Genomic DNA, 18658 nt, shown 5'->3' on the forward strand with positions numbered 1-18658 from the left:
TAAAAGTGAGTCATGGCAGGTAGTCACATCCTAGCCGGTATCTTCCTTGACAAAGGTCAGTCTTGACTGTAACTGAGCCTGTCTATTGTCCTTTTTGCATCGTACCTTTGGAATGTCAGCGTGAACCCTCTTTTGTCCAGACCCCTCAGGACACTGTCTCCCACCAAGGCAGCAGACCACAGACCCCTCACTGTCATCTTGTTGCCCAAACACCACCTCTCTGTGCTGTAAATGCGCATTGTTAACAATCCTGTTCCCACCAGTGTAAAAGAAGTATGTGTCTCTCCATTCACTCTTTATCCAGTCCCACAGATGAATTTCATGTAACCTTCCTTACAGCTCCTCTTGATTGTAATGTATAAAATAAGCTGCAAAACTGCCATTCTTGGGAGCATTTCCTCACTCCACCAAGATTTTGCTTCCCGGCAATTGTCAATCTGACTCAAATAAACTCATAAAAATTCTCTACAGTTTTAGACATTTCTTACATCAATACTATCATTATTATTCTCTTAAAACTTCACAGACAAGTTAGGAATGAAATGAAATAAGCCACACACAAAGGAAAAGAAGACAGAGATGGAGTAAAAGGAAAAGGACAAAGAGCCAGAGCCCGGGCAGAAGGCAGCCTGTTGAATATGCGGTGTAGCGGAATGTGCCACCCGAAATGCACACTCCGTTTAAAGGTTATTTTGAGGTGAGTATTTTGAGAAATGGAAGCTCTGAGAACAGAGTAGAAGTCACCCTTTTGTAAAGGAGCGTTTCCATTTATAAAGGAAGTCACAATTTGTAAGGAAGAGGATGACTAAATCACAAGAAAATGTTATAATGGTGAAGGTGCCTGCTTAAATTCACATAAACCTTACCCTTGTTTACCCATGTTTTTCCTGGTGACTTCCTCTCACTTCCCCACCTCCTTCCACACTCCCCCCAGACACCCACATATGTTTCCTTCATCTTTGACTAAAGATGGCATACAAGCGAGTGTCTTACGCCAGTTCAGAGAGTTGTCTTGTTCCCTGGATATCTTCCATGGATGCATGATATACATTAATAAGCTTCTGTTTGCCATGGCCAAAACCCCTAAGTATCAGAGCGCCTGGACTCAATAAAGCATTCAATAATGTTGCTTGTAGAGTAGTGGAATTATTTATTTCTGTACAAAAACAATAAGAATATGCTTCAGGGTATACCTTAGTGATAATCTAAAAACTTCCATGAATTATTTAGAAGGGAAGTTTATTTTTCTAGTTCTCTCTCATATTTTACTTATTCCCCTCTTTCTTATTATAGAACGCTTTATAAAGCTGTGTCAATATTAAACATTAAATACTAATTACAGGCTTATGAACTTAGTTTCTGTTGAAAGAGTGATAGTAACTCTGTGCTATCCACTCAAGGCTTGGCCACAGATTGCCTCCATGAAATGAGCCGAGCTCCCAGAAAGAAAAGCAGCATTTAAGCACCGACTGCTGTCTCAACCTCCATGAGGTTCAAGCAAGCAGTATAATAAAAACAGATGAATAGAATTTGAAAAACCAAACTTAGAAAAGTTTGGTCTGGAAAGAGTTCGAAGCAGAGCGTGGGATGGAGCCTTCTAACATTATCCCCATCACAGATGAGCTGAGGAAAAGTCTCGGGCGAGGTGGAGAAGCTTCACAGCTCCACTCACTAAGGCGACTTCTGAGCCCTGCACTTCCTCATGCCCCAGCACCTAGACTGCCCAGAGGTACCCATTCCATTCACTCTGTGGGGATCCAAAAGGAGTCACCCCAAGATGTGCCTCTGTGGTATGCAGATTGGTTTGAGCTAAAGGCACTTTACCTGCAGGCTCATGGGAAACTTCTGCCCCTCCCTTTAACTACTTATATCTAAAGCCAGGGACCTTGCTCATAATAAGAGGTTATCAGAGATAACTTCTTTTGAACTATCCATAAAGCAAGGCAAACTTTTACTTACTAAATGTCTGTTCTTATCATCCCACAAGGGCCCTTTGAAGTCGCCCTCCCCTCCCCCATCCCTCCAGGTGCATTACCTCATTTTTAGCTCAGGAGGTCTCCATACCTCAACCTGCCTTTCTATCTCTGAATCACTCTAGTATGTGGGGCCTTGAGCTCTCTCCGTTATATGGGGTTCCCATACACAAGCATGTATTAAATTTGGTTATTTTCTCTTGCTAATCTGTCTCGTGTCTATTTGATTATTACATCAGCCAGAAAAACCTCGAGGTTAGATGAAAGTTTGTTCTTCTGCCACAACTCCTTATCTCCTGGCTGGTTCTACCCTTCTCAATGTACCTCTTACTCTCTCCACCAGTTGCAAGGAAATAAAACAATCTTGCTGACAAAAGCTTTCTCCATACCAACACAGACCTGAGAGAGAGCTCAAATTATTACCGAGTAGGCATTACAGATTTACATGTATGAAAATGTGCACAGAGTCAGGGCAGAATTTCATATGAGTTCATATAGAAAAGCAGAAGAGAGAGCAATTAAAATGTTCTTTCCTGAGATTACCTCCACGACCAGTGTGAGGAACTAGTAAATTAATCTTAGAGGGATGAGTTTACAGTTCCAAATGTCAGAAGACCCACAACCTAGCATTCAAAATCAAGTCTTAGCCTACATAAAATGGGACCTATTATGAGTTGAAGAAGATACCCTAAGGAGGAGAGGGTGGGGAGAGCAGCTGACTCCTTACTCTTGAAACACAAAGAGCTTGATCATTTCACCTTACAATTTGAAGGCTTACCTTACAACACAAAGGGGAAAATCCTCATTCATGTGTCAAAACCTTAGATGATTCACTATTTGGAGCCTCTCTTGTCAAATGCAGTTTCAGAGCTTTCTCTGTAATATCAAACAAAACCTTGCCTTTGGGGCTGATAAGATGAGAACTGTCTTCATTCTTTCTCTGGATTTGACTGAATGGGCAAAGAAATGAAGTTTATATCAGGCTACCTTGGAAAGGGAGTCACCTGCCTTCAAGGACAAACCCCTAGCCCCTGAGAGGCTCACAAAAGCCCAATCTGCCTGCATCACTCTGCAGCCTGGACGGTGGGGGACTGGACAGGCCCAGGCTTGGCTGCACTGGGCACATGGTTGGGGGGGGGGGTGATTTCCACTCCCCCTTCCATGCCCATTCCTCCTTGCTCACCTGCTACCTCCAAGCACCACCCCCCCCCCACCCTTACTCTTTCAATTTCCCACCCTTATTAAGGCAAAGCAGAGGTTTGGAGTTTTAAATGAAACCATCTTAAAAACAATCTCTAATAAAGCAGCTGATTCTTAGAGAATGTGCCAATAACGCAGTTGATTTAACCCTGCATTCATATCTACTTTTTCAAATCCCTGTTTTAGTAGGCAACAAAGCTTTGCTGGCGGACTCTGAGGCTGCCAGAAAAGCAGCTCCCAAATATTAAAGGTTTATAATGAGGCTTCAAAACCACAGCTCCCATACTTGGTCGACCACATCCTGACTACCAACAAAAGAAATACCACTTTGCTCTGTTCTGTTGACCGCCACGTTTTGAAGATCTGACTGTTTCCAATCCGGACAGCATTATTCTGTCCAATTCAGGGCAGACCCCTGATGACTGGACTTGTGACAAGCAGATTACAAAGCTGGTTTATCCGGGCATTGTGTTTCCATGGTTCTTTCTGCAGCCAAAGCCTCTCCGACAGCAGGGAGCACTAATTGCTCATTTGCGGTAGTGACCTTTTCAACTGGACGGCGCCTCGGATCTGGTTCCACGTTGATGTCTCTTTTCTTTAATTACAGTGTGCTGGCAGGGAAAGAAGCACCCAGTGGCCCTGAGTGCAGTAGTATCCAGTGTCCAGACCTGTCTCACTCCACTTCTCAAAGCAAGAACTGAGGAGCAGAGGTATCTATTTTATTCACTTTGTTTTTACACTTGGTTCTGACAGGAATATAAGCCACTGGGATCAGAAGAGCATTAAGAAATAACATCAAGACATTTATGTGGGAGTCATTTGTTTTCAAAAGAAAACTGGACAAATTGCCACTGGGCAGCGAGTGGAAGAGATTCTGGGAGATCTGTTTTGATTTTTAGTCCCCAGACCTGACAGTCTCAGTTGAGGTGTCTATAGCTGCATCCTATTTGATGGCACGTCAGCCAACAATCTATGTTCATTTACTCACTGTCCCTTGTGTATGCAAATCCGCCGCCATAGTCATCTGATGCAGACAGGACCACACCTATAATGTCAACAAAATTTTCTGAGAAGATTAGTGGATTGTTGGCACTTATACAGAGAACTTTGCAGGTCCAGAATGAGCTTGACAAAAGGAAAGAGAAAAATCTGAGCGAAACATTAGTTGAACTGATGTCAGAATTTTGTGCCACTGTCTGCAGTTTGGGGAGAAAGAATGAAGGGAGACAAAGGCCCTGCAACGCAGTGAACAGGCAGCAAAGTGAGAACTGCCAGGTGCACGATCTGCCTCGGTTCAGGTGTTCCAGTTCATCCCTCTGCTGAAAAATGTGCTGTCAGAGGGCCCGGCAGAGGAGAGGAAACACTTACCTGTGCCCATCAGCCAACCACACGCCAATGGAAAGTTGACCAAACACTTAATTGAGAAAAATAAAAATATACCAAGGGAGAAACAGACACAAATTCTAAGGAAGGAATAAAGCAATCGTAGTAATGATAAAAGTTTGACAACCGGACAGCTGCATCTCAACTACATTTCTCAATGACTGTATATCAATTTTATTTTTCTCTTTGCATTTCACCAACACTTAATGCTAACCCTGAGGCATCAGAAAAACAGTCCCAGCCCCTCTCCCATAGCCCATGCACTTTACCTATTCTTTATCTATCCTACTGCCTCAAAAAATATAAAAAAAACATTTATTCTAAGGTACGAATGTGTTAGACATTGTTTAAATATATATATTATATATCATATGAAATAATAGATACGTATCACACACACATATATATGATCTACCAAAAGAGAACAATGGAAACTTAAAGAGAAATTTAACTTGAGTAACTATAATTTGAAGATGGTAAGCAATAATATTACATAAGATCATGTACACAGGAGGCACCATCAGCGTGTGAAGGATGCTGACATGTCTGTGTGTCAGGGGAAGGGAGAAAGAGAAAGGCCTTTCCCCATGTTTAGACCTCGAGTCAGGAGCTTGGGAATAACATTTGAATTTCAGCTCCCATGTTCATTCCAATATTAATTCTATGTGAAACTCCTTGGAATTAAGTACAGGCTGTTATTTTTAAGTACCTGTCTGACACTTCATGCTGATATTAATTGGCCAGAAATCAATGATGAAATGCAGTTCTTTGTGGGAAGAAAAGAAAAGCAATTTTTCCCTGTGGAATGCCATGAATAAGCTGGTTCAGTCCATCCTCACTGAAAAATTGGTGGCTACCATGATACCTAGTAATGTGATGGTGCAGTTATAAGGGAGATTGTAAAAGTGCACTTAATTTCCTCATACACGGCACTGAACTGTGTTCTGAATTGCTCTACTAAACATTAATTCTATTGTCTTTATTTAAAGGGCCATAGTCTAAGTTCCATTCTCAGTTTAAAACCCCCCACTGACTTCAGAGGGAGATTTTCCTGACTACAGATGACAGGATACAATTCCATGTAGGCTGAGTGACTGTCTGTCATTTTTATTACTTGGGGCTGAAAATGTTTTCTAGCAGTACAAACCCCAGGGGACCACATGGTGCCTAAATTATCCATCTGTATTGCTATTTGGATCCTTGTCCATCTGACTCCACAAGGGACCAGAGTCACTCACCTGCTATTGACCACAGACGCATAATTTCTGTGCCTTCCATTACTGACCAAGGAATGCATTTTCCAGATGTGAAAACTATAAATGCAAAGGTTATATTCAGAAATAGAAGAAGCACTGGCATCTAGGTAGAGCTAACTGATTTTTATCAAGGCAAAGTGCATGTTTGTACAACCAAAACCAAACTGAGAAACAATTCATTGTGTGCTGAACTCAAAGATCTTTTCCGTGTGGATGTCAGTTATGGCTGGGGTGGGGGGAAGGGGGAGACATAGAAAGGGAGGGAGGAAAGAAGGCGTGGAGTGTGAACTACATTTTGTCACTATCTCCTTTTCAAAATTACAAAATAACAAAATATTTCACATTTAGATTTTTATTAAATCAGTACTTAGCATATTCTTGAGTATATTCCTTCCACATACAATAATTTTTGAGCTGTTATTTTGATGCCATATTCTAACTACAGTACTTCATAGAATCACAGGAATAAAAGAACCCCCAACAATTTCAATAGCTAGGATTTGATTTCTTTCTGTAGAGTCTCCTCACTGAGGAATTTGAAAATTAGAGGATAGAAATTCTCTTGTCCCCAGTGAAATAGGCAAAATGTAACAGCCCATATTAAGGGAGAATGGTGACCAAAAAGCCAACCAGCCGACAGCCATAACATATTCCCTTTTTTTTCTTTTTTCCTAACATTGATTTGGTTCTTCATCTTTATGTACTAAAAAAAAAAAAGACTGAGAAACAAATGTCCTTCTATTGTTTACATTTAGGGTTTACAGAGGGAGCAATCAGCAGATTTTCTGTAAGATCTGTCTCTGTGTCACTGTGTTTTATTGGATACGGCTGCAGCTGAATCAAGAGGAGGAAGAAGGAAAGAAGTGAAAGTGACAAAGATGGTTATAAAAATAGAAAAAAAAAGAATGCAATCGCTGGAGTGTAAGAGTGGTCCAAATACAGCTGTGAGCAATATTCCTGGTGTTTTTATAACATGGGAGCACGTGCCCTTGCCACGTGAGAAACAAATTATGAAGACCAAGCATAAAAGAACAGATTTGGATATTGTATTCAGATGATATTCACAATAAAGTTTATCATCTAGACTTCATGGTATGCCCAATTAAAACTGTGATAAATAGCAATTAAATACACACCCCAGCCTCCCTTCTCCCAACCCCCACAAACACAAAATTAAGTGTCAATCAGTCCTCCTTGTCCTTGGAGGAAAGTCAAAATTCAACTGCCATTTAATAACCCACATATTCTGGCTCTGACTTCTTTCTGCAGCCTAAGTCTCCTTGCTCCCAGTCAGGCCCAGCAAAGGTAATTCTTGTGTAAGTTCCATTTTCTCCTCTGCCACTGTGCCCGAGCAGTTCTCCCTCACTTTTGAGGGTATTCCAACACCCCACTTCCTTCACCCTTCATTTTTCTACGTCTTGCCCTTCTTTCAAGACCTTCCTTACCGCTTAGACCATGCTATCCCCACTGTAACAACAGTAATGACATCTCAGATTTAGATATTGCCACAGGAATCTGGTGTGGAAATGCACAATTTTATTGTCCAGGAAGCAAAAAAATACTTGTAGCCATTAACTTAATAACTTCAAAGAAGTACAACTGTTTTATCTATTCTTTTCCTGTGGTCAAGAATTCAACTGAGTGGTTCTGAGTTAAGGTCTGTCATGCAGTGAATTTGAAACAGTGATGGTTAGACAGTCTGTCTCCAGCCTCACTGTACTTCCATGTACTGTTCTCTCTCTCCAGGCTGACTTAGAGGTCATCACAGCAGAGGCTGAAAGCTCGAGCGAGTACTCCAGCAAGCAAGGCAGGATTTAAATCACCTTGTGCAACCTGGCCTGAGAACTCATATAGAATCACTTCTGCCATACTCCATTGGTCAAAACAGCCATTAAAGCCTGCCTGGTGCCAAGAAGAAGAAACATGGACTTTAACCTTTGTTGGAAAGAATGTCAAAATCACATTGTAAAAGCATGTGAGATGTGAAATGTTTTGGGGTCATCTTTAAAATATACTATGTGCTACAAAAATAGATTAAATTTTTTCAGGGGAAAAGAAGAAATGTGTAGACCCTCTCATTTCTCTACCCAATAGCACAATTTCGTACAGCTGTTCAGCTATGTGTTTTTACAGTTTTTTTTAATTAAGATGCTTTCAAAAACTCATATTTTAAATAAGTTATGTTATGCACATTGTATTCTTTCCAAAACTACTGGAATATCTTAGTAATGAACAGAATAGGACGAGTCTAGTTCTATACTATTATCTATCACATAAATGCAATTCAAGAAAATACAAGAAAAATGTGTCCCAGGGATGCTGGGATGTTATAACACAATCAGAAAATGACCCAAGCACAGAGGCGTCCTTCTTCAGAGTCTAGCAAACACTAGGCCAGGAGTCAGTGAAAGCATGGTCCCAGACCCTGCCATTTTCATCGCTGTCGAGTTTGCCACCAGCAGATAACTATAACCATGATGCTCACTGCTGGTATGTTTTACAAAGTTTGAACAGTAACATATTCTTGAATCTAATAATGGTGCTTCTAGAGTGTAATTTTTCTAAAACCTGCTAAAGCTATTACTTTTGTAGTCAGATCCAGACTGGGTACTGCCATCAAAAAACATAGTCCTCCAATCAAAAGGTACTTTTGAAATAACTCACGTTAGAAACTGGGACTTCTTCACCACAAGGAGGAGGATATGTAGCCCATAACTGGATATCCAAATAATTCTGATTTCCTTCTTCATTCACTTTGTTTATACCATACAATACTCCCAGAGACCCCGCCTCCAAAGTCTGCAAATCCTTCTGACTCAAAATGAATCTATCTCATCAACCCCTGCCATCTTCTCTCCTTCAAATCTGTTACCATAACACTCTGGTAATGGCATACCCCTTCCCCACCCGAACTCTCTTCAACAGGAACACTCAATGCTAATATTTCTTTCTCAAAGCATTCTTTCCAAGTTAAGTGTGACAAGCAGTCTTCATGTCAGCATGGTATTTTCCATTATCAAGAAAGAGTCCATAATTCAAGTCCTTTATGGGTAAGTTCAATAACTTACCCATAGTTATTCAATAATCCTTTATGGGTAAGTGCGATAACTTACCCATAAAGGGCCAGAGCAGTACTTCTCAGACGTTAACATGCATGTGAAACACCTGCGAATCTCCTACGTTCTCATCCAGCGGGCGCGGGCTGAGCCCAAGACTCTGCATCTCCAACCAGCTCTACGAGGTGATGCTGATGCTGCTGGTGCTGCTCTGGGAACCACACTTGGCACAGCCAGGACTGACTTTTAAGATTTTTAAATTAATGCTCTTGGTTATTTCGATTTTCAATGGCTTGTTTTGAACTCTGTCCAGCTTTCTAAAAATTTTAGAATGTAAGAAGTAAACAAAGACTAGAAGGGAGACCCAGTAACCCAGTCAGCACAAGCAATGTCTGTGGTGACAATGGGAGTGACAAGGTGACAGGCAACAGATGAAGGTTCTTCCCTGGAGTTCCACACCCACCCACGACCTATCTCTTCCACTGTATGCTCCTCCTTCCTGGGCTCTGAACTTCACACCTGAGAGGAGTCTCTCTAGTTGTCCTTATCTGTTCAAAGGTGAATTATTCTTAATGGCTGAGCATAGTTGGGGGCAGCAACTTGGGAACAGGAACTGAACAGATGCCTGGGGCTGGATAAAACGTGTGCATGTTTATGCGGGAGGCAGGAGAGAGGAGGGTGCTGCCAAGACTGTTAAGAAGGGAGAGAAAAGCACCCCCAGCAAAACTTCCTTGATTTCCTAATTCAGCCGGGGACTGGGGCCCGGGTATATTTCCTTCTTTTATAACTAACTACAGCTGGGTGAACTTAAGACATGTATTTAAATCTCAGTGAGCTGCTTAGGTGTGTTTCAATTTTACTTAGAATCCCAGATTAGGTCATTTGCTTTTAAAATTCTGGGGCAGGAGAGCCTTCATCAGATTGCCATTAAGGACACAGGGTATAAGGAGAATTTTGTTTTTAAAAACATGCAAGGACTATTGAGTTTTCAAATTAAACAATGTGCCCCATCTAACGTGACTAAAGAGAAACCCACATATTCATAATCAACCTCTAAAGCTATTGCAGTTTCTCAATTTGTCTGAGCCTCACAAAACTCCCTGTTCCTAAGCCTCTAGAGATGCAAACAAAATAGAGCTGCTTATCACATTTCTTCCACCCACACCTCGGTTCCTCATTGTCTCCCCTCTCCCTTCTGTGGGAGGGATTAATGGATTTCAGCAGAACCTTCTGTGGGCCCCAGAGGCTGGATCCTTGCTGGATTTGCCCTGTGTGTGTGTGTTGTAAAACCACTCTGACCAAGACTACCCGGCCTTGCCAGTAACAGACCCTCCCCACACTGTGGGAGTCTAGAGCCAGGAGCACTGCCTCCATTTGGTCCGAAGGTTAGTAAAGCAAGGATATTTTCTAGTGAAACCCTGATCTAAGAAGTTGTTGACCCAGAGCCCACAATAAAATTAGGGTAACCATTTATAAACATTAAAACATTAATTCCTTCCAAACAGGACCTGATGAGGACAAGGCTAATTGACCTGAGCTGACCAGTAATGACCTGAAGTGTAGACGCTGCCCTGCATTGATGTCTCTCGCCATGGTGGGACCCAGGACGTGTGACTCTGCGCCTGCGCCAGGCGCCTGCCTAACCATTAAACAGGGCATTCCTGCTAGAGGAGCTGGTTTTCACTAAAGAGCTAAAAGGTTTTTTAAAAAATCCTATTTCAGGTAGCTAGTATGATTTAACCACTTCTCAAACACATAGCCATTTAAAAAATCCTTTTCAATAATTCCCATTCCAAAGTTTAATTCATTTTTAACTTTTAACTAAACATTTTGATGAAATGAACTATTTTCATTTTTATTCATCAGAGGGTGTATATTTATGTAATATTTGTGCTGGCTACCATAGGCACTTGGGCTATAATATTTCATATCAATATGAAATACTGAGACAAAAAATTAATTCATAACAGGAATGAAAATTACCAGACCATAAAGATTCACCACACTTCCCTTTCATTGCCCCCTTTTTTACCTCCTACCCCACAACTGAACACTGGATTTTTAAGGGCATGAATTGTTGCATCCTGGATCAGTTCCTAGACCTTTGTTTATTTGGGGAAGCAAACAAAGATAATGAGTAAAATGAAAAACATGTCTTCCTTATTCTGGGTGGGATTGACCCCCCTCCCAACTCCAAAGATGGTCCTGATTTGTTTATCCAAAACCAAACACACACACACAAGCTCTTCCATCATGTCTCCGTCATTGTGACAGGGTCCAGCTTTGTTTTCTCCCTAGCAGTGGTTATTGTCACTGTTTCTTGTTTGTTTACTAGAAAAAAAGGAATTCCCTGAAATCAAAGACTTTGGTGTCTACCCGCCTCTGTATCCCAGTACCTAGAGAGTGTCTGGCCCAGAGTAAGCACGTCATCAACGTTTTCATTGCAGTAGTTTCCTAACTGGTCAGCCTACCCCAGATCCTATCCTGGCAGCCTCCTCCCCATGCAGCAGCGTCCTGGGCCAGCTCAGCACGCCGTGCCAAGCACCCGGCAGTGGGCAAGTCACAAGGAAGCTGAGCATAGCTGAGAAAGCTTGGCAACTTTTTCATGTGTGTGCCTCTCTAAAAGTATGGAGTTAAGTGCTACAATCCCTTATAATAGGGCTAAATAATACATTGGCTTTTGAAGCATTTTATCAGCTTCAAAAAATATGAAAGGAATTACATAAAATTATTAAAGCATATCTAAAAATTACTTTTATTTAAAGTAAAATTTAAGGTTTTCTAATCTGAAGATTTTTTCTGATTAAATGTCTGAAGAAATTGTAATTTCTAGTGAAATTTATTCTACTTTTTTCCAATATTATTTGATTTATTATGAAAGCTGTCTAACATATTTAAAAGTACAAATAACTTAAAAACTTACACAGCCACAACCTAGATTTAACAAATATTAATACTTTCCCAAACTTTTTAATCTAAAAATTTAAAAAAATTGTATGTCTATGATTGAAATCAATAAAAAGACTTTGGCCACCAAAAATAAGATTAAATATTACTATAACACAGAAGTTGGAAGGATTTCTAACAGTTTTAAATGTTACTAAGCAAATAGATGCAGATCCCTCAGGAATAAAGCAAATAAAGGCAAAATCCCTTCATTACAAATACCTGAATTTTTTTCTTTCTTCTTGTTGTTAATAACATTAAAATGTTAGCAAGGTTCATATGTAGCTAGAAATTGTATATTCAGGAGATGGAGCTGAGGTTTTCCTGTCTCTTTATAGTGAATTTTGAAATAAAAGTAAATTACATCTTCTTTCCTCCAAATAGCAATTCTCCCTAAAATTCTCCCCTTTCCTCCTATTTGTGTATTTTAGTATGTGGGTATGTAGATACCATCGGTGGTAAAACTAGGTTTTCTTAGCTGGGAGAGAGATTAACTGAAGATAAAGAATTTTAAAAAAAATAGTTGAAGACCATTCCTTTATCAATTGAAGAACTAAGGTAGTAAAACACTTTTGATTGTTTTTCTTCTCTACCCTTACAAATACACATGTAATCAAATCATAACTTTTTGGTACTGGGAACAAAACACACCTGATGTACAAGATTCTCTTTTCTATAAAACATATCAGAAACAGAGCTGAATTAAAGGCAGACCAGGCAGGCTTGTTGCCTGGGGCACCGTTCTCTAAGTGGGACTATGGGACTAAGAGAGTCATGGAAATGTCACAACCTGGAGCAACTTGTATTTACCACATTGCTTTTTAGGAGAGAGAAGTAATGTGTTAGGACAAAACACCCAGGGTGTGGCTGAGACTCTAAGGGGCATTACTTAAGCCTGACTTCCCAGGAGAGAGGGCCAGGCAGCTGTAAGAGCGGTTTGTATGCAATACTCACGTCTGGTAGAGCTGACTAGCTTGAGACATGAAAGGAATCACTGAGGGATCCCGATGTGCCCCCAACCTTTTTTCTACGCAGACTTCAGACTCTTTTTCAAAATAAATGTACAATCTTTAAAGATTTTGATTTTGAAACAATGAAATTATTAACCTGCCAGTAGACCCACAGCCTCTCTGTCTTAATCCATTTGGGCTGCTGTAACAGGATACCACAGACTGGATGGCTAATAAACAATAGAAATGTTTTCTCCCTGCTCTGGAGATTGGGAAGTCCAAGATCAAGGTACCAGCGTTGTTGCATCTGGTGAGAGCCCTCTTCTAGGTTCACAGATAGCAGTTTGTCTTCAGTGTTCTCACATGGTGGAAGGACCTAGGGATCTCTCTGGATCCTCTTTGATAAGGCCACCAATCCTGTTCAGGAGGGCTCCACCCCTATGACCTAAGCACCTCCCAAAGACCGCACCTTCTAATACTCTCATGTATTGCATTAGCATTTCAAAATGATTTGGGAGGGGGAACAAACATTCAGAAGATAGCAGTCTTCACCCAGGTCTGGTCACAAAATTATTATAACAGCTAAGCTCTACTCCTTTACCACCACTCATGGAAATGACTGAGTCATTGAGACGCTTTGCTCTAATGGTGCTCATTGTAATGGGATGTTGGGTGAACACCCCCTCTCCACAGATAAAAAGTGTAATTAATGCTTTTTAAAATGTGTGAACTGGTTTTTAAAAAACAAGAAAATGTTTTTAATTGAGCTGTTTCCTTCCCTACATCTTCATCTCACTTATTCTCAGCATGTCTCTCAGAGTACAGTTGGTCTCAGCTGCCCTGGGCATGAATGATGATGGTCATCAAGTCTGTGGGTCTGGAGGGTCTTGTCCCTGCCCTTATATCCAGCATCCAGTAGAAGTAAGGCCTGTTTGGGTGTCATTAGTAGGGTAATAGTATGGGTATAACGATTTATAGTTTTAACTTGAAGATTTTACCTAAATGTCATGGTATACTTGAGTATGATATTGTTATGCTACAGAATTACATGCTTATGTTTTTGTAATAAGAGTTTGTAATAAAAAAAAGGGGCATTATTTGTGCCGAACCCTGTGCTTTCCCCACTAGGAAAAAAGGAAGTGCACATACCTGCCTTTGTGGGTACATTTTGAGAATTTTTTTTCATTACCTCATGGTCAAAACTAATGACCATCAGCTCCAGATTAAGAAATTACTAAAGGAGATTTCAGTCAAAGAAACCATCACCTGTGAGAATTGCCTGTTGTCTTTTCGCAGTTCTAGGACTATGTCAGACTACCTGCCTCTCACTATTTGCAGGTGATAATTGAGGAGTTGCCCCAGCCCAAACACAGTAGAAAATGCAGGGACTTTCAAATCAGCTGTTTCTGAGTATTTCAGCATTTGTAAATTGGAAACAATAATAGAAAATAGAATTATGTTGAAAGTTGAATGCGAAAACATGATAGCTCATTCTTTTAGGCTATAAACTGTTCTTGAAACTCTGTTGTTGGACATGAGTTGACCCATCTTTGTTCAGAGCCGCAAGCTTTTTTTCCTATTTTAAGTAGGATTACTAATTATGACAGAAGGTGTTTTGTTAAGTCCTATTTCACTGTAAGGACCTGATTAGGTTGGTTGTTTTGGGTTGTTCCTTGTTTTCTTTGTTGCAAACCCTAGGTTGTTTTTTTCGGGCTAGGATCTGATACAAGGAAATAGGTATGGACTGTTGTAATCCAGAGTATGATATAGGATGGGGGCTCCAGCCTAGAATTTAGCCCTCGACATTATTACTGTCCCAACAGCAGGTAGGATGAGGATTCTTTACCGAAATCTGAAGTTGAGCTACATGAGTGGCTTCTGTCATATTTGCTGTCATTATGAGCTATACCAGAATAGCATCATTTCAGCCAGCCTTACCAAACTGAATCAAGCGAGATGGAGTTACAAACTATGAAACAAGAATGGGTTAAATGCTTTTAGAATGCCTTCTTGGTTTTAAGAAAAATATGTGAGGTTCCATGATAAAATCATGTTATTAAAAGGGTTGCTCTTATATGATCAACATATTAAAATCACAAATTTCATAGTTCCTAATATTTGGTCTTTAATGCATCATGATGAGCTCATTCAGTTTAATGGTTCAGCTTGTTCAGATTTGTGAATTAGAACTAGGCTTTTACTGACCCTAATTTTTTAGGTTAATAGTAGTTTTTATGAGAGCTGGTCATCTGATCCCTTGTGGAACAAATGAATCCACTCACTTGGGATTCTGCCACTTGACACCAGTAACTCTTTACAAAGGACAATTTCCACTTTGATTTTTCTCCAAAATGATACATGAGCCATAGCACTAACTCTGCGTGTATCTAATATGCTGGTGTGTACAATTTTAATATACATTTGATTAAAAATGTATTTCCTTTCTGCTTTAGGAATACATACTTTCTTCTTTGTGACCACTACCTAAATATTTATTATCCCAGCAGATTTCTTTTGATTAGACTGAGTGTATGCATTAATTAACCTCACTTGGAATACTTTATTTAAAAAATCAGTAAATACTAAAGTTTATTTCATTCCAGCATCTTGAGTTCTGAATGTCTGTTTTATGACTTTCACAAAACCTCTTTGTAGTGAATGAAACGAGGTGAACATGCTCATCAGTCTATGATTTCTCAGTGTGACTGTGCCCTAAATTCTTAAAGATGCACTAGGCATAATGTAGATCAAATAAATATTTGTCTTTCGTTCTCTTGTAGCAAGTTCAATGTTACATTCTATAGAATAATAAACATTTATTTAAATACTAGTAGAGACTTATAAAGAATTTTCAATAATGATCAACCTCCCAATGTTTTATATTGATTTGGCCCAGCTTCATCTCTACCACCCCCTCCTAGTCATTTTCACCTTTGGGATCATGATATGACAGGTCAAACATAAATATCAAACAACAAACTATTCAGAATTTATTTCAACCAATTCACAAGAATTTATTGAACACCCATCATGCAAACACTTAAGGAATTATGAATACAAAGCAATTTCTTCTCAAGAACATCCAGGATACTCTGTAATTTCTTGCCTGTCAAAAAATAATTAACATCTATTAAGTTTAACAAATAGTAAATTCAAAGAGAAATGAAGATTCCAGGCCTTTCCAGAGTGTCTTTTAACTCTAGGTTATTAGATTTGTTTCCATGGCTTCTATCACTGACCTGGGTACCAAGTCCATCTGTAGATCCAAGTTCTTGGGTAGTAGACTCAGTGCCAAGGTCAGCCTACCTAGCAAAGTGCCAAGATTCTGCAAAGGAGTAAATGTGTTCTAACATCAAGGGAAGTAAACCTGGGGGTGTGATCAGATAACATTAGGGCCGACATCGTTTAATGAGGAAATAGGGACTCTAAAAAATAGAAGATGCCACTGTTTCACTGCAAATCTAACCACAGGTGGTTTTAGCTGCGTATTTCACATTGATTCATCTAAAGTGTATCTCTGGTCATTTTAACAGGCATGGACATGACCTTACTTACAAAGATGATGTCTTACTTATGAAGCAATGGTAGTGGGGAAGAGAAGAGAGAGGCAGTGACACCCTCCCAAAATGACCAGTGCAGTTCCTAATCCTCCCATGATATGCAGCATGGGGGGCAGGGTGTGAAATCCTGAGTGAGGCAGTGGGTTTACCTATTAAGGGTTTTTGGAGAAGCGAATAAGGGAGGGATGCAGATTAGGCCATAATGACCTACTTTTAATGCCAGCCACTAAGGCTCCTCGGTAGCTGGTGAGCACTGCACAGCAGACTGCTTTAGGACAAAGAGTGTGCAACATGAATCTTGCACACAGAGAGGCATTTGAAGCTGAAAAAATACCCAAATATACAATGGCCTCTTGTTTAATTATAGTAATTATTCATCAGCCTCCAGATGTTAAGAGAGAAAAAAAACTTTATCTTTTTATGATTGGAAGGATGAATCCTTTCAAATGTGTGTGTCACTGAAATGGAATGTATCTAATAATCATCTTGCAGCTGAGAGTTCCGAGTAAATAACTGAAACCATTCCAGATCCTTACTAAAAGAATTGGTTTCCGAAAAAGGGGACAAATACCTTCCATTGGGAAGAAATCAGCCCTTAATTTCAGCCCTACAAAAACAGTCAAAAGTACTTGGGGCATTCTGGCAGCAGCAGGAATTCTTAACAATGTTCAGTCAGATTCATGTCCAGAACCCACTGACTGCTGTGGGCTTGCTGGGAGGCTGCTGCATTTTTGCAAAGGTGAGTGAGAGGCCCAGGAGTCAAAGTCCCCACAGTCGTGCACGCTCATGGTTGTGCGTGGGGGGAGAGGGCAAGGAGGCCCTTCACAGGGCCAAAGGACTAACCTCTTAAGCCTTATCAAACCCCATGAAATTCAAGAGATGACAACTTTTCTTTCTTTTGGGGTCCCCAAAACATAGTTGGACAATAATTACTGGAGTATGGTAGCCAGCCTCCAAGATGGCCCCAGTGATTCTCAATTGCTGGTATTCGTGCCCTGTGTAGTGCACATCCATGTTGAATAGTGTATGCTGTGTAACCAATAGAATATTGTGGAAATGACATTGTATGTCTTCCGAGGCCCTGTGCCCTGTGTAGTGCACACCCATGTTGAATAGTGTCTGCTGTGTAACCAATAGAATATTGTGGAAATGACATTGTATGTCTTCCGAGGCCCTGTGCCCTGTGTAGTGCACACCCATGTTGAATAGTGTCTGCTGTGTAACCAATAGAATATTGTGGAAATGACATTGTATGTCTTCCCAGGCCAAGTCATAAAAGATATTGCGACTTCTCTCTCTCTCTCTTCTCCCCCACCCCCGTCCCTCTCTCTTCCTCTCCCTTCCCCACTTCCTCCCCTCCTCTCCATTCACTTTGGGGAAAGCCAACCACAGTGTCAGTAAACACTCAAGGTGCCCAGTAGAGGAGACTTTGTAAGTGAGGAACTAAGGACTCCTGCCCACCAACAGCACCAATTTGCTATGTGAGTGAGTGTCCTCGAATCAGACTCTCCAGCCTCAGTCTAGTGTTCAATGACTGCAGTCTCATGAGACACCATGAGCTACAACCACCCAGCTAGGCCATCCCTATGTTCCTGATACATAGAAAGTATGAGAGGTAATAAACGTTTATTGTTTAAGCCACTACATTTTGGGTTAATTTGTTACATGGCAGTAGACAACTATTGCATAGGGTAATCCTAAACTGCTTGACAGGATCCTTTTCCCTTGAAGCATCTCCATAAATAAAGCCATGCTTTTCATTTCAGAGCCCAATAATTACACAAGGGGTGTGTGTGTTAGAGGAATTCATTCACCTGTAAGTTCCTTTTACCCCATAATATAAATGCCAAGATGTGCTATGTTGCCATATTTACTCATTTTATGTCCATAAAATTAAAATATGTACTTCATATTTTATGTACCTTTCCTATCTGCACTTAAAAAGGAAAATTCCCCCAGCAGGGTAGCTCATTTGATTAGATCATCATCCCAATGCACCAAGGTTGAGGGTTTGAACCCCGGTCAAGGCACATGAAAGAATCAACCTGTGAATGCATAAATAAGTGGAACAACAAATCTCTTTCTCTCTCTCTTCGTCTCTCTAAAAATCAATAAATTTTTAAAAGGAAAAAAGAAAAGTATAACTTTACAAATGATTAAGCTGAATTTATACAATATTTTTAGAAACCACCATGTTCAAGGTCATGTGCCACATGTAGAGGATCTTAACAGACCTGAAGCATTCACAGTCCCTATCCTTGAAGAACTTAGACTAGGAGGAAACACAAGTAAACATGCCTTTACAATAAAAATTCTCTTACAAAAATATAATAA

The sequence above is a fragment of the Phyllostomus hastatus genome, unplaced genomic scaffold (assembly GCF_019186645.2).
Source record: "Phyllostomus hastatus isolate PE091 unplaced genomic scaffold, TTU_PhHast_1.1 phas_contig_254, whole genome shotgun sequence".
Taxonomy (NCBI): Eukaryota; Metazoa; Chordata; class Mammalia; order Chiroptera; family Phyllostomidae; genus Phyllostomus; species Phyllostomus hastatus.